Genomic DNA, 16,594 nt, shown 5'->3' on the forward strand with positions numbered 1-16,594 from the left:
ATATCACAGGTTCTCAAACTCGGTCCTCAGGACCCCACACAGTGCATGTTTTGCAGGTATCCTCACAGAATGACAAGTGAAATAATTAGCTCCACCTGTGGACCTTTTAAAATGTGTCAGTGAGTAATTAATACACCTGTGCACCTGCTGGGTTACCTGCAAAACATGCACTGTGTGGGGTCCTGAGGACCGAGTTTGAGAACCCCTGCTATATATGCATACCTCCCAACAAGACCCGCTCCAGGAGGGACAGAATGCTCTGCTCCTGGACTTCCCTATTAATTTATGATTGCCATCACCTGTGGTAAAACGCCTTTCTTTTCCATGAACCTGTTCAGCACAAGTGACAGCAATCATAAATTAAGAAAGAAGTCCAGAAGCAGAGCATTGTGTCCCTCCTGGAGAGGGTCTTGTTGGGAGGTATGTTTGTGTGTTGTCAGTCCCTCATTCCTTGCTGGTCATAGAAATGGATTGCTGCGTAAGCTTTTGTCCCTCTGCATACCTCCCAATTTTTCATGTCGCGCGTGCTCCCAAAAAGGGACGTGGCCTAAGAAAAGGGGTGTGGCTTCGTGGAGGACCCGCAATCGAGAGCCACGCCCCCATTTTCATCACTGAGCTGAGGGGGCATGCCTAACGCTCTGTGAGCTGCTGGCATGCTCCCTCTCCTTCTGAGTCCAGTGAATAGACGCTGTGCGCATGCGCACAGTGTCTATTCACCGCTGCTCTGCTAAGCAGGGCAGCGGGAGACAGAGCCTCCCAACTGCCCCCCCCCCCTCCCCCCACTGCGGGACACTGCGGCCCGCGGGTGGGACAGCGGGACAGTCCCGCGAAAATCGGGACAATTGGGAGGTATGCCTCTGTGCCAAGTCCCAGTCCTGTTGGAACACTGCTTTGATTATTTCTTAGTTACAGTTCTGCAGAATCCTTGTTTGTTTGTCTCTGCAATCTTTCCATTGTTTAAGTCCCTGTTTCATGTGTTTGTGTGAGTTCATTGTGTGGTTCCTGCTTCTTGTGAGAGACTGTCAGTCCCATTCCATTACAGTCTCCCTCAGGCCTCTCTTACCATGTACAGGGCCGTAACTAGGGGGGGGGGGGGGGGGGGGGCGGCTAAGTGGGCCAGCAGTGAGGCAGTAGACAGCACCCTTGGCATTGTCTCTGACCCACCTGTCTGCCCACAGCTGACTCCAACGCTGTGCGGGTGATCTCCAGTACCTGGGATCTCTCCTATGCCGGCTACTGTCTTAAACTCTCTTCTTTGCCACTCAGTGCTGCGACTAGCGTGCGGTGCACTATGCAAGCTATAGAAGCGCACTGTGCTCTCAGTTAGCAATATCAAGCTCCGCTTTGCCTCCCAGATGGGGGGATTTGGTGTAGCTTATAGGGGGATGTAGTGTAGTGATGTAGTGTACCATATAGGGTATGTAGTGTAGTAATGTATTGCAGTATATAGGGGCATGTAGTGCACTGATGTGGTGAAGCATATAAGGGGATGTAGTGTAGTGATATAGTGTACCATATAGGGTATGTAGTGTAGTAATGTTTTGCAGTATATAGGGGCATGTAGTGCACTGATGTGGTGAAGCATATAAGGGGATGTAGTGTAGTGATGTAGTGTACCATATAGGGTATGTAGTGTAGTAATGTATTGCAGTATATAGGGGCATGTAGTGCACTGATGTGGTGAAGCATATAAGGGGATGTAGTGTAGTGATGTAGTGTACCATATAGGGTATGTAGTGTAGTAATGTATTGCAGTATATAGGGGCATGTAGTGCACTGATGTGGTGAAGCATATAAGGGGATGTAGTGTAGTGTAGCATATAGGGTATGTAGTGTAGTCAGTGTCGTAACTAGGTAGGTGCGCTGTGTGCCTTGCACACAGCGCAGGATGACCTGGGGCGCAATCAGTCGGCCTCACAATCTACTCTCATGAGCTGTACTGCTAGCTCCGCCTCCCCCCGCCCCAAAGCCGGAGCTAGCAGTACAGCTCATGAAGCCGCGAGTAATGCCCGTCCCCCGCCTCCGCGATGATCTCCGCCTCCTCCCCCAGCCAAGCCCAGTGCAGCTGGAACGCTCAAGCAGCGGCGGATTGCTACGCCGGGATGGTTTGCAGGTATGCTGAGGCTGAGCTCTGTTATCTCCATGGTGGCTGTGCTATCCCTCCCCCACCTCCCCCTCAACGCTGGCCCGATTCTTCTATGTACCGCTGCCACACTGGAGCCGCGGCTATGAGAAGTTGCTGGATGCCATATCCCATACGCAGCCAGCGCAGTGAGAGGCCGCCAGCCCGGATATGTGTGATGCCGGGGCTCTCACTGCGCTGGCTGCGTATGGGTTATGGAATCCAGCAACTTCTCATAGCCATGGCTCCAGCGAGTATCAGCTGCGGAAATGATGGCCGAGGACCAGCAGCTCTATACCTGCTGCTGACCTCAGCTCGCCCGGACACAAGCAGGATCCTTGTAAGCGGGAGGGGGGCTGGCCACCATTGCTGGGGGGAGGATGCCCCTCTGTTACTACCCTAGCTCTCTCCAACCCCATACTGACACACAGTCCCTATACACACACAGACACACACACTGACAGACACACAGCCCCCTATACACACACTGACACACACTAACACGCAGTCCCTATACACACACTGACACACACACACTAACACACAGTTCCTATACACACACTGACACACAGTCCCTATACACACACTGTCACACACACACTGACAGACACACAGCCCCCTATACACACACTGACACACACTAACACACAGTCCCTATACACACACTGACACACACACACTGACAGACACACAGCCCCCTATACACACACTGACACACACTAACACACAGTCCCTATACACACACTGACACACACACACTGACAGACACACAGCCCCCTATACACACACTGACACACACTAACACACAGTCCCTATACACACACTTACACACACACACTGACAGACACACAGCCCCCTATACACACACTGACACACACACACACACACACACACACACACACACAGTAATACACAGTCCCTATACACACACTGACACACACACACTAATACACAGTCCCTATACACACACTGACACACACAAACACACAGTCCCTATACACACACTGACACACACAAACACACAGTCCCTATACACACACTGACACACACACTGACAGACACACAGCCCCCTATACACACACTGACACACACTAACACGCAGTCCCTATACACACACTGACACACACACACTAACACACAGTTCCTATACACACACTGACACACAGTCCCTATACACACACTGTCACACACACACTGACAGACACACAGCCCCCTATACACACACTGACACACACTAACACACAGTCCCTATACACACACTGACACACACACACTGACAGACACACAGCCCCCTATACACACACTGACACACACTAACACACAGTCCCTATACACACACTGACACACACACACTGACAGACACACAGCCCCCTATACACACACTGACACACACTAACACACAGTCCCTATACACACACTTACACACACACACACACTGACAGACACACAGCCCCCTATACACACACTGACACACACACACACACACACACACACACACACACACACAGTAATACACAGTCCCTATACACACACTGACACACACACACTAATACACAGTCCCTATACACACACTGACACACACAAACACACAGTCCCTATACACACACTGACACACACAAACACACAGTCCCTATACACACACTGACACACACACTGACAGACACACAGCCCCCTATACACACACTGACACACACTAACACGCAGTCCCTATACACACACTGACACACACACACTAACACACAGTTCCTATACACACACTGACACACAGTCCCTATACACACACTGTCACACACACACTGACAGACACACAGCCCCCTATACACACACTGACACACACTAACACACAGTCCCTATACACACACTGACACACACACACACTGACAGACACACAGCCCCCTATACACACACTGACACACACTAACACACAGTCCCTATACACACACTGACACACACACACTGACAGACACACAGCCCCCTATACACACACTGACACACACTAACACACAGTCCCTATACACACACTTACACACACACACACACACACACTGACAGACACACAGCCCCCTATACACACACTGACACACACACACACACACACACACACACACACACACACACACACACACACAGTAATACACAGTCCCTATACACACACTGACACACACACACTAATACACAGTCCCTATACACACACTGACACACACAAACACACAGTCCCTATACACACACTGACACACACAAACACACAGTCCCTATACACACACTGACACACACACTGACAGACACACAGCCCCCTATACACACACTGACACACTAACACGCAGTCCCTATACACACACTGACACACACACACTAACACACAGTTCCTATACACACACTGACACACAGTCCCTATACACACACTGTCACACACACACTGACAGACACACAGCCCCCTATACACACACTGACACACACTAACACACAGTCCCTATACACACACTGACACACACACACTGACAGACACACAGCCCCCTATACACACACTGACACACACTAACACACAGTCCCTATACACACACTGACACACACACACTGACAGACACACAGCCCCCTATACACACACTGACACACACTAACACACAGTCCCTATACACACACTTACACACACACACACACACTGACAGACACACAGCCCCCTATACACACACTGACACACACACACACACACACACACACACACACACACACACACACACACACACACACACACACACAGTAATACACAGTCCCTATACACACACTGACACACACACACTAATACACAGTCCCTATACACACACTGACACACACAAACACACAGTCCCTATACACACACTGACACACACAAACACACAGTCCCTATACACACACTGACACACACACTGACAGACACACAGCCCCCTATACACACACTGACACACACTAACACGCAGTCCCTATACACACACTGACACACACACACTAACACACAGTTCCTATACACACACTGACACACAGTCCCTATACACACACTGTCACACACACACTGACAGACACACAGCCCCCTATACACACACTGACACACACTAACACACAGTCCCTATACACACACTGACACACACACACTGACAGACACACAGCCCCCTATACACACACTGACACACACTAACACACAGTCCCTATACACACACTTACACACACACACACACACACACACACACACACACTGACAGACACACAGCCCCCTATACACACACTGACACACACACACACACACACACACACACACACACACACACACAGTAATACACAGTCCCTATACACACACTGACACACACACACTAATACACAGTCCCTATACACACACTGACACACACAAACACACAGTCCCTATACACACACTGACACACACAAACACACAGTCCCTATACACACACTGACACACACAAACACACAGTCCCTATACACACACTGACACACAGCCCCTATACACACACTGACAGACACACACACACTGACACAGCCCCCTGCACCCAGCCTCTCACTAGCATCTAACCCACTGCCCCCTATACCCAGCACCACACCCACTGCCCCCTGTACCCTGCACCTCACACACACTGCCCCCTGTTCACAGCACCTCACACACTGGCCCCTGCACCTCGCACACACTGCCCCCTGTACCCTGCACCTCACACACTGCCCCCTGTACCCTGCACCTCGCACACACTGCCCCCTGTACCCTGCACCTCACACACACACTGTCCCCAGCACCTCACACACTGCCCCCTGCACCTCGCACACACTGCCCCCTGTACCCTGCACCTCGCACACACTGCCCCCTGTACCCTGCACCTTGCACACACTGCCCCCTGTACCCTGCACCTCGCACACACTGCCCCCTGTACCCTGCACCTCACACACACACTGTCCCCTGTACCCAGCACCACACACACTGCCCCCTGTACCCAGCACCACACACACTTCCTCCTGTACCCAGCACGACACACACTGCTCCATTTACCCTGCACCTCCCACACATTGCCCCCTGTACCCTGCACCAGTGCCGTAACTAGGTAGGTGCGCTGCCTGCCGTAACGTGTAAAAGGGGGACTCTGCCTGCCGTAACGTGTAAAAGGTGGACGCTATCTGCCGTAATGTGTAAAAAGGGGACGCTGTCTGCCGTAATGTGTAAAAAAGAGGACGCTGTCTGCCGTAATGTGTAAAAAAGGTGACGCTGTCTGCCGTAATGTGTAAAAAAGGTGACGCTGTCTGCCGTAATGTGTGAAAAGGGGGACGCTGTCTGCCGTAATGTGTGAAAAGGGGGACGCTGTCTGCCGTAATGTGTGAAAAGGGGGACGCTGTCTGCCGTAATGTGTGAAAAGGGGAATCTGACCGCCGTAATGTGAAAAAGGGGCACTACCTGGTGTAGTGGTGCTACTATGCGGCGTAATTTGAATAATGGAGACTACTGTGCACCATTGTATGAATTGGTATTATTTTGTGGCCACACCCCTTTCCCGCGAAGCCACGCCCCTATATATTTTTGCACGCACCTATGGCGCACACGGTCGCCGGTCTACGTTAAGGGGGGGGGGGGGGCGCCGATGCCGTTTCTTGCACACAGCGCTAAAATGTCTAGTTACGGCACTGAGTGCAGTGCATAGGGGCATGTAGTGTAGTGATGTAGTTCAGCATGTAGGGGATGTATATGGATGTAGTGCAGTGGATGGGGGAATGTAGTGCAGTGACGAAGTGTTATGATATAGTGCAATGTATGGGGACACACAGTAGAGCATGTAGTTGAACACACTGGCAGGGCATGTGACACATACTGTAGGGCATTTGAGGCACATAGGGGAATATTGTCCAATAGTATCCCCTTTTTTCATTTTTCCTGGTAATCTGATATTTTAGTCTGACAGAGTTTGTTATACTCTTTTTTTTTTTTTTTTTTTTTGGCGGGGAGCACAAACTATTGCCTTGTCCCGGGTGACGAAAAGCCTAGTTTTGGCCCTGCCATGTACATAGTCACAGCCTTTTTAGTCTGTCCTCACACCAATTACTGGTCTCGGTTTTCTCTGTCTGTCTTTGTCTAATCTTCTCCTACAGTAGTACTGCTCCTTTGTGTTGGTACTGCGGTTGCCAGGAGTAACATTCACTGGCCTGGAGCATTCTGTGTTGTTTGTATGTCTGTACTGCTTTCCCTCTCTGTATTCTATTGTCATGCACTTCTGTTGTTGCCAGTAGCAACTAGTGTAAGTTCAGGGCATTCTTTGCTATTTATGTACCAGTTGATTTAAGTTTCTTGCCTGTCTCTTTAATTAGATTCCCCAGCCTGTTAGTCTGTTATTGCCTTCTCTCCAGACTACTTCCCCATTGCTATTACCATTGGGGTACCACTGCTTCTGTGAAGCCACACCCCTAGCTCCTCTCCCACCTGGCGGACATTCTTAATAAGAAAAGATGATTTGCTCAGTGTGTGACACACACACTGGGTGCCACACACACACACACTGGATGCCAAACATACACACACACACTGGATGACACACATACACAAGCACACACACACACACACACACACACACACACACACATTGGGTGCCACCCACACATACTGATTACCTGCACAACCTAGTGTCTGGTGAGTCCGCTGCAGAACAGAACTGTGCACAGTCACTCACAGGTAGAAGCTGTCTGCCCATCTGATTGAATCTCTGGCTGCTTGGTATCTCCTCATGACTTTGCTTCATGTGGCTGGACTCAGTAGACAGGCGCACTGCGCTGTCTCATACCCGCCAGTGCGCAGCTACTAGAAGCAATGGAGGGGTACTGGAGGATGCAGGATGTAGCAGTTGTGGCGCACAGCAGAGCTGCTAGTGAGACGCCTGCCGCCTGCTTTTACTAGATGCTTGCACTTGTAGTGCCTGGACAAAGTAATTATGGGGGTCATTCCGAGTTGTTCGCTCGCTAGCTGCTTTTATCAGCATTGCACACGCTAGGCTGCCGCCCTCTGGGAGTGTATCTTAGCATAGCAGAATTGCGAATGAAAGATTTGCAGAACTGCTACTAAATAATTCTTTGCAGTTTCTGAGTAGCTCCAGACCTACTCACAGATTGCGATCAGCTCAGTCCGTTTAGTTCCTGGTTTGACGTCACAAACATGCCCTGCGTTCGGCCAGCCACTCCCCCGTTTCTCCAGACACTCCCGCGTTTTTCCCTGACACGCCTGCGTTTTTTAGCCAACGCCGTGAAAACGCTGAGTTGCCGCCCAGAAACGCCCCTTTCCTGTCAATCATTTACTGAAACAATAGTGCGACTGAAAAGCGTTGTACGAACACCAGCAAATCTACTACGTTTTTAGTTAAATAACTTAGCGCATGCGCGCTGCGTACCATGCGCATGCGCATTTAGCAGCAAATCGCAGCATAGCGAAAATCGTCAACGAGCGAACAACTCGGAATGACCCCCTATAAGTGATGGAACACAGTTCCGGCCCACTTTAACACCTGGGTTTATCCCTTAGTTCATAACAATTGCAAAGGTTCTTAATGGGCTGTATTATATGGTCACCCAGCAATGTTGGCCAAGGGTCGGGAGGGTGTGAAAGTGAAGAAAGAAAAAATATGTGAGGTAATGTGTGGATTGTACAGAGGGTATGTAATTAGATAGGGAGGCACTGAAGGTTATGTGGGTGGGTCCGGAATTTGATAAGCTTATCTGAAGAGATGAGTTTTCAGGAAACATTTACAGGTTTGGAGACTAGAGGTGAGTCTTATTGTGCGTGGGAGGGCATTCCACAGAGTGGACATAGCCCAAACAAAGTCCTGTAATTTTGAATGGGAGCAAGTAATGCGTGTGGATGAAAGATTGTGCAGTACAAAACATTAAAATAAATCCTAGCTTGTCTGGGTACTAGCTAAACTGATTTCCTCTCTCAGAGTGGTAGAACCTAATGCCCCTACTATAAACACAGGCATATACACAGTACTTACAGTCAGTAAATCACAGTGTCTCATAACTGGCCTGCACCTGTTTCCATAAGTAGTGAGGATCTGAGCCAAGCCCTGACATAGCTTTTATCAGCCTCTTACAGGTGCAGGCACTAATTAGCCTGCTCTGAGGCTGAGGGCCTAGAGACCTGAAATGGGTCTTGTGGATGGAGCCCTCCCTTCTCTCTCACATCCATTCCCCAAGAACCCTTGCCTAGCTTTTTCCAAAAGCCCAAAGCAGAAAACCACAAACATCTTCGTGTGGTTTTAGACTACATATGTCAGAAACCTGGGACAAACATATCTCCCATTTATTTATTTACTAGTGCCTCTATCACAAAGTTATGACCTTTAAACCAAAGGAGTATGTGTCCATGTGGTTATTTTAGTGATAAAATAGTTACGTACGTTGTAGATATTATTGGTTAATTGATATATATTGATATATAATTTTTTTTAGTTTTATTACTGTACCACTTTTCTTCTTATAGGACTCAAAATAATCTACATTATTGCAGAGAGTGAGTCATTTTGTGAGCAGTCAGTTCAGGGGTGGATTGGACTGCCTGAACAGTCCCTGCTGGGCTGGACCCTTTCTTCCCTCAGTGGCCATCCTTCACTCTTCAGCTGCCCAATCCGCTGGCTGGCTGCCGTGAATGGAGCTCAGCTCCGATTGGGCAGCATTACAGACAGATTTTACACATGTGCAGAGGTTCGCTGAATCTAAATAAAATGGCGGGCGGGGTGGGGGACGACTGCTGCACATGCTCAGTGGCAGCAGCTCCTCCCATAAAGCTTTGCGGACACTGTCCATCACCACTGACGGCTCTGCCTCTAGCCCGACCTTGGGGGTGATTCAGACCTGATCGCACACAGGCGGTTTTCTGAAGTGCTGCGATCAGGTAGTTGCCGCCTACAGAAGGAGGGGGTAATCGCTGTGCAGGGGTGCGATCGCTTGTGCAGAGAGCTGCACAAACAAAAGTTTGTGCAGTCTCTGCACAGCTCAGGGCTTACTCAGCCGCTGCGATGATCCGGCCAGGAGCTGACATTAGAAATCCTCCCTCCAAACAGCTGGGCACGCCTACGTTTTTCCAAACACTCCCTAGAAACAGTCAGTTGACACCCACAAATGACCTCTTCTTGCAATCGCCGGTACGATCGCTATCTTCGTTAAATCCGTTGCTGTCCGGCGATCCCCGTCACTGGCGGCCAACGCGCCTGCGCGTTGCGGGCATGCGCAGTTCAGACCCGATCACACCGCTGCAAAAAAAGCTAGCGTGCGATCGGATCTGAATGACCCCCCATGGGTTTACCACACTGGTGGCAACACCTAGCACCACCATCACTGCTGGGGCTGCCCCTGTGACATTCCCCACACCTCCCCTACCGGCTCCTGCACCTCACGCTGCTACCTCCGAGATCCGGACCAGCGACTCCCTTTGAGAGACAGTTCAGGCAACTGCCAAAAAATACTCTTGCACACGATCCCAGCCTGACAATAGTACTCCTTCCTCCAGAGCAAGCATGATATTGACTCTTCTCTGGAAAACTTAAAGAAACTCAAAGATTGTACCTTCCACGTCAAAGAAACAAGTAGGTAATGCAGTGACAGTTTTTATACTTGTATTTATGGTTGGACTTTGCTCTTTGGCTTGGCATTACTTTTACTTGAACTCAGTAATGTACTAGATGCAATTTCTCTCAATGGTGCTTAACACAGAAATAGAGGATAGCCCAGGCCAGCAGGAGTAAGAAGCAACCATTCTAGGCTTGGGAGCCTCTCCTCCCCTACAAATATGCTTACACTTTTACACTTGCACTGATACAGAGTTGCACACAAGTCCATTTTGCTGATGGATCTTATGATGTTTAGCATTGCACATTCTCAGCAGCTTTGAGCAACTACAAGTGATTCAGAGTCATATTTACTCTAGAGATACATAGATAGTAGGGCATATTGTGAGTTATGTTTCCTGTTTATGTACTGTTAAAACTGTGATCCACACAGATCAGTAGAATGTTAATTCCTATGACTCACAGGATAACTGGTTTTGTAAGTGTATGGGACTAGGAAGGCCTTCTGTTAAGTTGTGTCATCATATCAATGGATAGGCCAAATATTTCTTTAGCATGTCAATTCTTCAGGAAACCCTAAGGAAGTGGTCTAGGAGTAGTGCCAATCTGAATGCTAAGCCTGTTAGCAGAACAATGGAATTAAATGACAGGACCTTCATAAACTTCATTGGATGAATGACGTGGGGCTGTCGGCCTGTCTCCTAAACCCAGTGTGAGGTAATCAAATCCACAAAGTGTATTCCACCTGTTCACTCAGGTGTAATTAGACATAAGCAGAGATCAAAGCCTCTCACTATGTCATCTGGGTTTTACTGTAAATTGATATTTCTATAATCGCTCAGTGCTTCCAATATAACTGAAAAATATATGAAGTCTGTTTGAAGGTTCGGTGCTATTTGGAAATCCCTCGGATGTATGGCTTCAGAGAAATTGGGTATCTAACCAATCCTACTTAACAATGCATCATATTTGCACTCATACTGTAGCTTAAATATTAGAGTTTAATGTGAGCAAACCATATCTTAAGTAGACATTCACAAGGGGAGTTATGCTTAATTATTTGTATTTAAGTTAAAGTTCCATGGGCAGTTCTTGGGTGGTCACAGATTGAGATAATCAGCCAGTCAGCAGAGACTTGGATGTCATCATTCAGGTGGTTTGATGATCAGCTAATAAAATGTATGAGCGCCCTTTGTTCTGGGTTCTGTCTTGTGAATCAATTTAATTTAAGAGACTGCTCCATCATTTACCACTTTATCCCAGCAGAAAATTGAATGCGGTAATCTGTACATTTTTCCTTTTGATCTGAAATTGCAACACATGTATGTCACTTGTAACCCTATTTTTTGTAACATTTCTGAAATTGTATTCTTTTTTATTAGTTTAATTCATATATGCTGTAGATTTCAGTCTTTTCAGTCTTTGAGGAGGCTGTTTGATCACTATGTTACTCTATAACTGTTGCTAACTAACTGTATGGTAGTTTGTGTTGCCTAGCCTGTGCAATTGTGATAGAGTGTACAGTATAATTATTATTGTTTACTAAAAGTCGGCGACCAAACTAACTGCCTTGGAGTTTGTGTTGCACAATTGTTATAGAGTCTTTGCTATAGCTGCCTCTTTCAGTAATCCTCTTTCAGTGGCCTCTTTCAGTATTCCCCATTGGTGGTAGAAGCTAAAGAAGCGTGGTAAATTTAGGTATTCAAATTGCCACCTCTGACAATAGTTAGAGTGCAAACTGTCAGAGAATCTTAGTGAAGTCACTGACACACACCTTAGCCAGATCTCTGCTAAGTGTAGGCAGTAATAAAGACAAGTGTTCAGAGGGTGTGTCATGGGTGTGTCGGAGGCATTGTGAACCAATCAAAGGACAGCTTTTGCAGAGATCCTTTTGATTCTACTCAGATCTCTTGCACCAAAAATTGGGTTGGTGCAAATTCACAAGCATATGTATAGGGGCAACGTAGCCACATAGATATGGTTGATTGTCAATACAGGCTAATATTTATTTCTGAACATGTAATGTGACATGACTTGAATGTAACTGTTATATAGGAAAATATGAGGAATTAAAACAATGCCACACAGTGCTTAGCGGGTATTTCCGGGAACTGGTTAGACAACTTTATGACCTAGGTGCAGTTGAGTCATGTCCCAGAGGTTGTCCCCCTAAGTCACTGAGCCCCATAGCAATGGCACCTCCTGCATCCACTATAGTTGCATCCATGGGAAACCAGTGTTGGGATTCAGTGATGCTGAGAGAGGAATGTCTGTCTTGCTGTAGCAAGTAAGATGTATTGGAGTGGAGTAGGAGAGGGGACTTCCAAAATGAGGAGGCTGCAGTAGTCATGGTGTGGAATGATGAGATAATGGATAAGAATTTTGTTAGCATTTTGGGTAGGAAAAGGTTAAATTCTGGCAATAGGTGAAGATGACAGGACCAGAACATAGACTGGATGCAAGCAATAAAAATCAGAGTGCAGAGTCAAGTGTGATTCCAAGACAGCAGGTAGATGGAAGTTATTGACAGTAAGGGAGAAGTAATAGAAGGTGGTGACTCTGAGAGGTGGGATAATCTCTGTTTCAGACATTGTGGCAGAGAAACAGAATGCAACATGTGAGCAAGGCATTAACCCCCTGTGATTCAGTAATTTATTTTACCCCTACCTCACACCTGGTTAAATCATGTCCTTTTTAATTGAGATATGTTTGTCTGTAAAGGAGGTTCTCCCTATACCTGCAATCCTCCATGTGGTTGTATTAATACTGCTATTGTTGCTGTAATACTGCTATGCTGCAGTTTGTAATGGGATCCGGTCAGGATCCCGGAGGTCGGGATCTCAGCAGGAGAAATACAGACATCAGAATCCCGACACTGTTTTGAATGCCGGCGACGGCATCGCGACTGGAAGTACAATCCCGGCACTGCAATACTGACAGACGGGATCTCGTCCGAGTGTGTGCCAGGCCATCAGAGGTAAGCTGCAGGGGTGGTTTGGAGGGGAGGTTTAGGTTTCGGAGGGGTGGGGGGGGTTAGAGGTAGGTTACAGTGGGGTGGGGGCATTAGGTTTAGGCTGCGAGGAAGGGGGGTTAGGTTTAGGCATCTCCGGGGAGGATTAGGGTTAGGCTGTGGGTTTAAAGGGGGGGTTAGGTTTAGTCACCACCAGGGAGGGTTAGGGTAAGGCTGCGCATGGGGAGGGTTAGGTTTAGACTGCGTGAAGGGAGGGTTAGTGTTAGGGGAGCATTGGGAAAAGGTAAGTATACTTACCTTGCCCCTGACGGGATACTCACCATCAGGATGCCGTGGTCGGTATTCTGATCACCGGCATCCCGACCGGCATATCATACCCGCTGTAACATTATTGTGGTACTGCTCTCACCCTGCATTCACTGTACAATACGTTCATTAAAACATGGGGTCTAGAAGCAAGAGCCTGCATGGATGTAACTACCAAGGGTGATGTGTGGCCAAAGGTCTAGAGCAGCTACTAGGTCCAGTAGCTGAGGGGGGGCAGCAACACCCCTCAGCCACTGGGCCCCATGTAGCTTCCACCGCTACTGCTTCAAGCCCTTAAGCAATCTCCTCTGAGCACTCAAGATAGCGTAATATCGGTAATTAGAAGGGGGCTACCTGCTTGTCAATGCTGATGTCCTAAGGTACTGGATTTGAAGCCCCAGATTGTGCAATCGTGAGCCTGAGGGGAAAAGAACTGTGATGTTCCCTCTTCTGTGAGTGTGAAGTACAGAATGTCACACAGGGGTGACATGAAGAAAAAGGGGCCAGCCAAGTAAGGGAAATATTTCTATGATCAGAGAATAAGAACACAAGGGGAGGAGATGTATCAAACACTGAAGAGTATTAAAGTTGAGAGAGAGAGTTCTAACCAATCAGCTTCTAGCTACCATTTTTCAAACACAGCCTATAAAATGACAGTTAGAAGCTGTGTGATATTTTCTCTCTCTCCAATGTTTGATGCATCCCCCCATACAGATTGTGAGCTTCTGGCATGCCCCCAGTCCCCATGTCTTTCATGATTAGACGCTGTGCGCATGTGCACAGCTTCTCTTCACACCTGCTCTGTCACTCGCAGAGCAGCGAGTAACAGGTGGCCTCCCAACTGCCGCCCCTCACCACAGGACACTGCGGCCCACGGGTGGGACAGTCCCAAAAAAACGGGACTGTCCCATGAATATACGGACAGTTGGGAGGTATGCTAAAGGTGCAGCTTGTGCTTCTTCCCCCTCACTGCTGCTGCTTATAATATTACCCCTGCCAGGGGATGGGGATAGGGCGTTTAAGGGGGGTGGGAGAGTTGTGGGGGCTGGGGGGTGGGAAGGGGATGTGGAGTTTGAGGGGGTAGGGAGTATGGGGGGGGTGGAAGGTGAAGATGGGTGCCTTCTGACATGGCATCTTTGCTGTTTTCTTGCACGTCCTAAAAAACACAATATAAAATATGTTACTGTACAAAAGATAAGTACTACAATTACCACATACAATGGCACTTGGACAAACAAACCAACAGCAATACAAAAGCAAACCAGAAAACAACATACAAAAAATGTCTGCTATAAATACATAACACCAGAGTATCTCAAATGCGGTCCTAATGACTGAAGTGCTAATTAAGTTACACAGAACACATACAAGCACACCATTTCCATAACATTATTAACAACACAAAGCATACACATAACAAAACATGTGAAGTTATGCAGGGTGGAGAAAAAAATATACAGTATACATAAGAAAATACACTGGCGGATAGATGCCCTCAGCTGAGTTAGGATGTTTCTGGCGCCTCCTTAGATCAGACCACCTGCATTCTAGCTGCACTATGGATTGGCGGCTGTTTCAGTGCACGCAGAAGCGCCTGCGGACCTCCGTGTATGCGGCATGTTTTGCCGCATTTGAAACATATGGCATATGCCCCAACTGTCAGTCCACCACTGCTTTAAGAATATGCAGCTCGTATTGTGGACGCCGTGGCTCTCATGATGGCGATGGCGTCTATGAATTTCTCATTAATATTTATGGAGTTTGGTATACAGTTATTGCCTGCCTTCATTAAAATGGCTGACAGTTTCACTTACCACCCATCATTATTTATTATAATACTTTATACACATGTCTGAAGTAGCATTATACTGTGCATACCATAACACATAAATAATGGTAGGTCTGACAAAGGGTTGGGAATGCCTCTGAGCAGCCTTTATATAGTGACGGCCTCGGAAGGGCCCTGTGCGTACGTTCGCACGTTGCATGCATACGCAGACAGGAAATGCATATAAAAGCCCTCTGGAGCATCATATTCGCACTCAAAATGGAGGAGTGAGAGACCGCATGTACTATGTGCATGATTTTTTGGTAAATCAGAGTCTTAACACTCCAAAACTAGAGGAAATGGAGGAGGTGGTTGTAGTTGCTTTTTCATTACCCATTGAGTGTCCCCAGTCTCCTCTTGAAGAGGGTGGGGATCCAAGTGGTCTCCAACAGCCTGCTACAGATGAAGCTCCTCAAGCACACACTCCTAATGTGCAACAGTCAGAAAACACCTCTGATTCAACAGAGTATGACCCTCCTGGTAGACCAATGCCACATGTCGCAAGCAATAAAAATGCCATCCTGATACGAGCGGCAAAGGCAAGAATCCATGGCAATATCGAGGTCAGGAATAGAAATTATAGGATCAAGATCTAGCAAAACAGAACATGAAAAATCAATAAAGTGGCACACTGCCCAGGACAACACAATATGTATGCAACAGATAATTATTTAAAAAATAAATGCATCTTATTAACAAACATGCAATTGTTTTCATTATTTTTGGGATAGGCATTTGCAAGTCAAACATTCTGATTAGGTATACTTATGTATGTTTATTTAGATGCATGCTGTGGCGGA

The sequence above is a fragment of the Pseudophryne corroboree genome, chromosome 11, assembly GCF_028390025.1.
Source record: "Pseudophryne corroboree isolate aPseCor3 chromosome 11, aPseCor3.hap2, whole genome shotgun sequence".
NCBI classification, from domain to species: Eukaryota; Metazoa; Chordata; class Amphibia; order Anura; family Myobatrachidae; genus Pseudophryne; species Pseudophryne corroboree.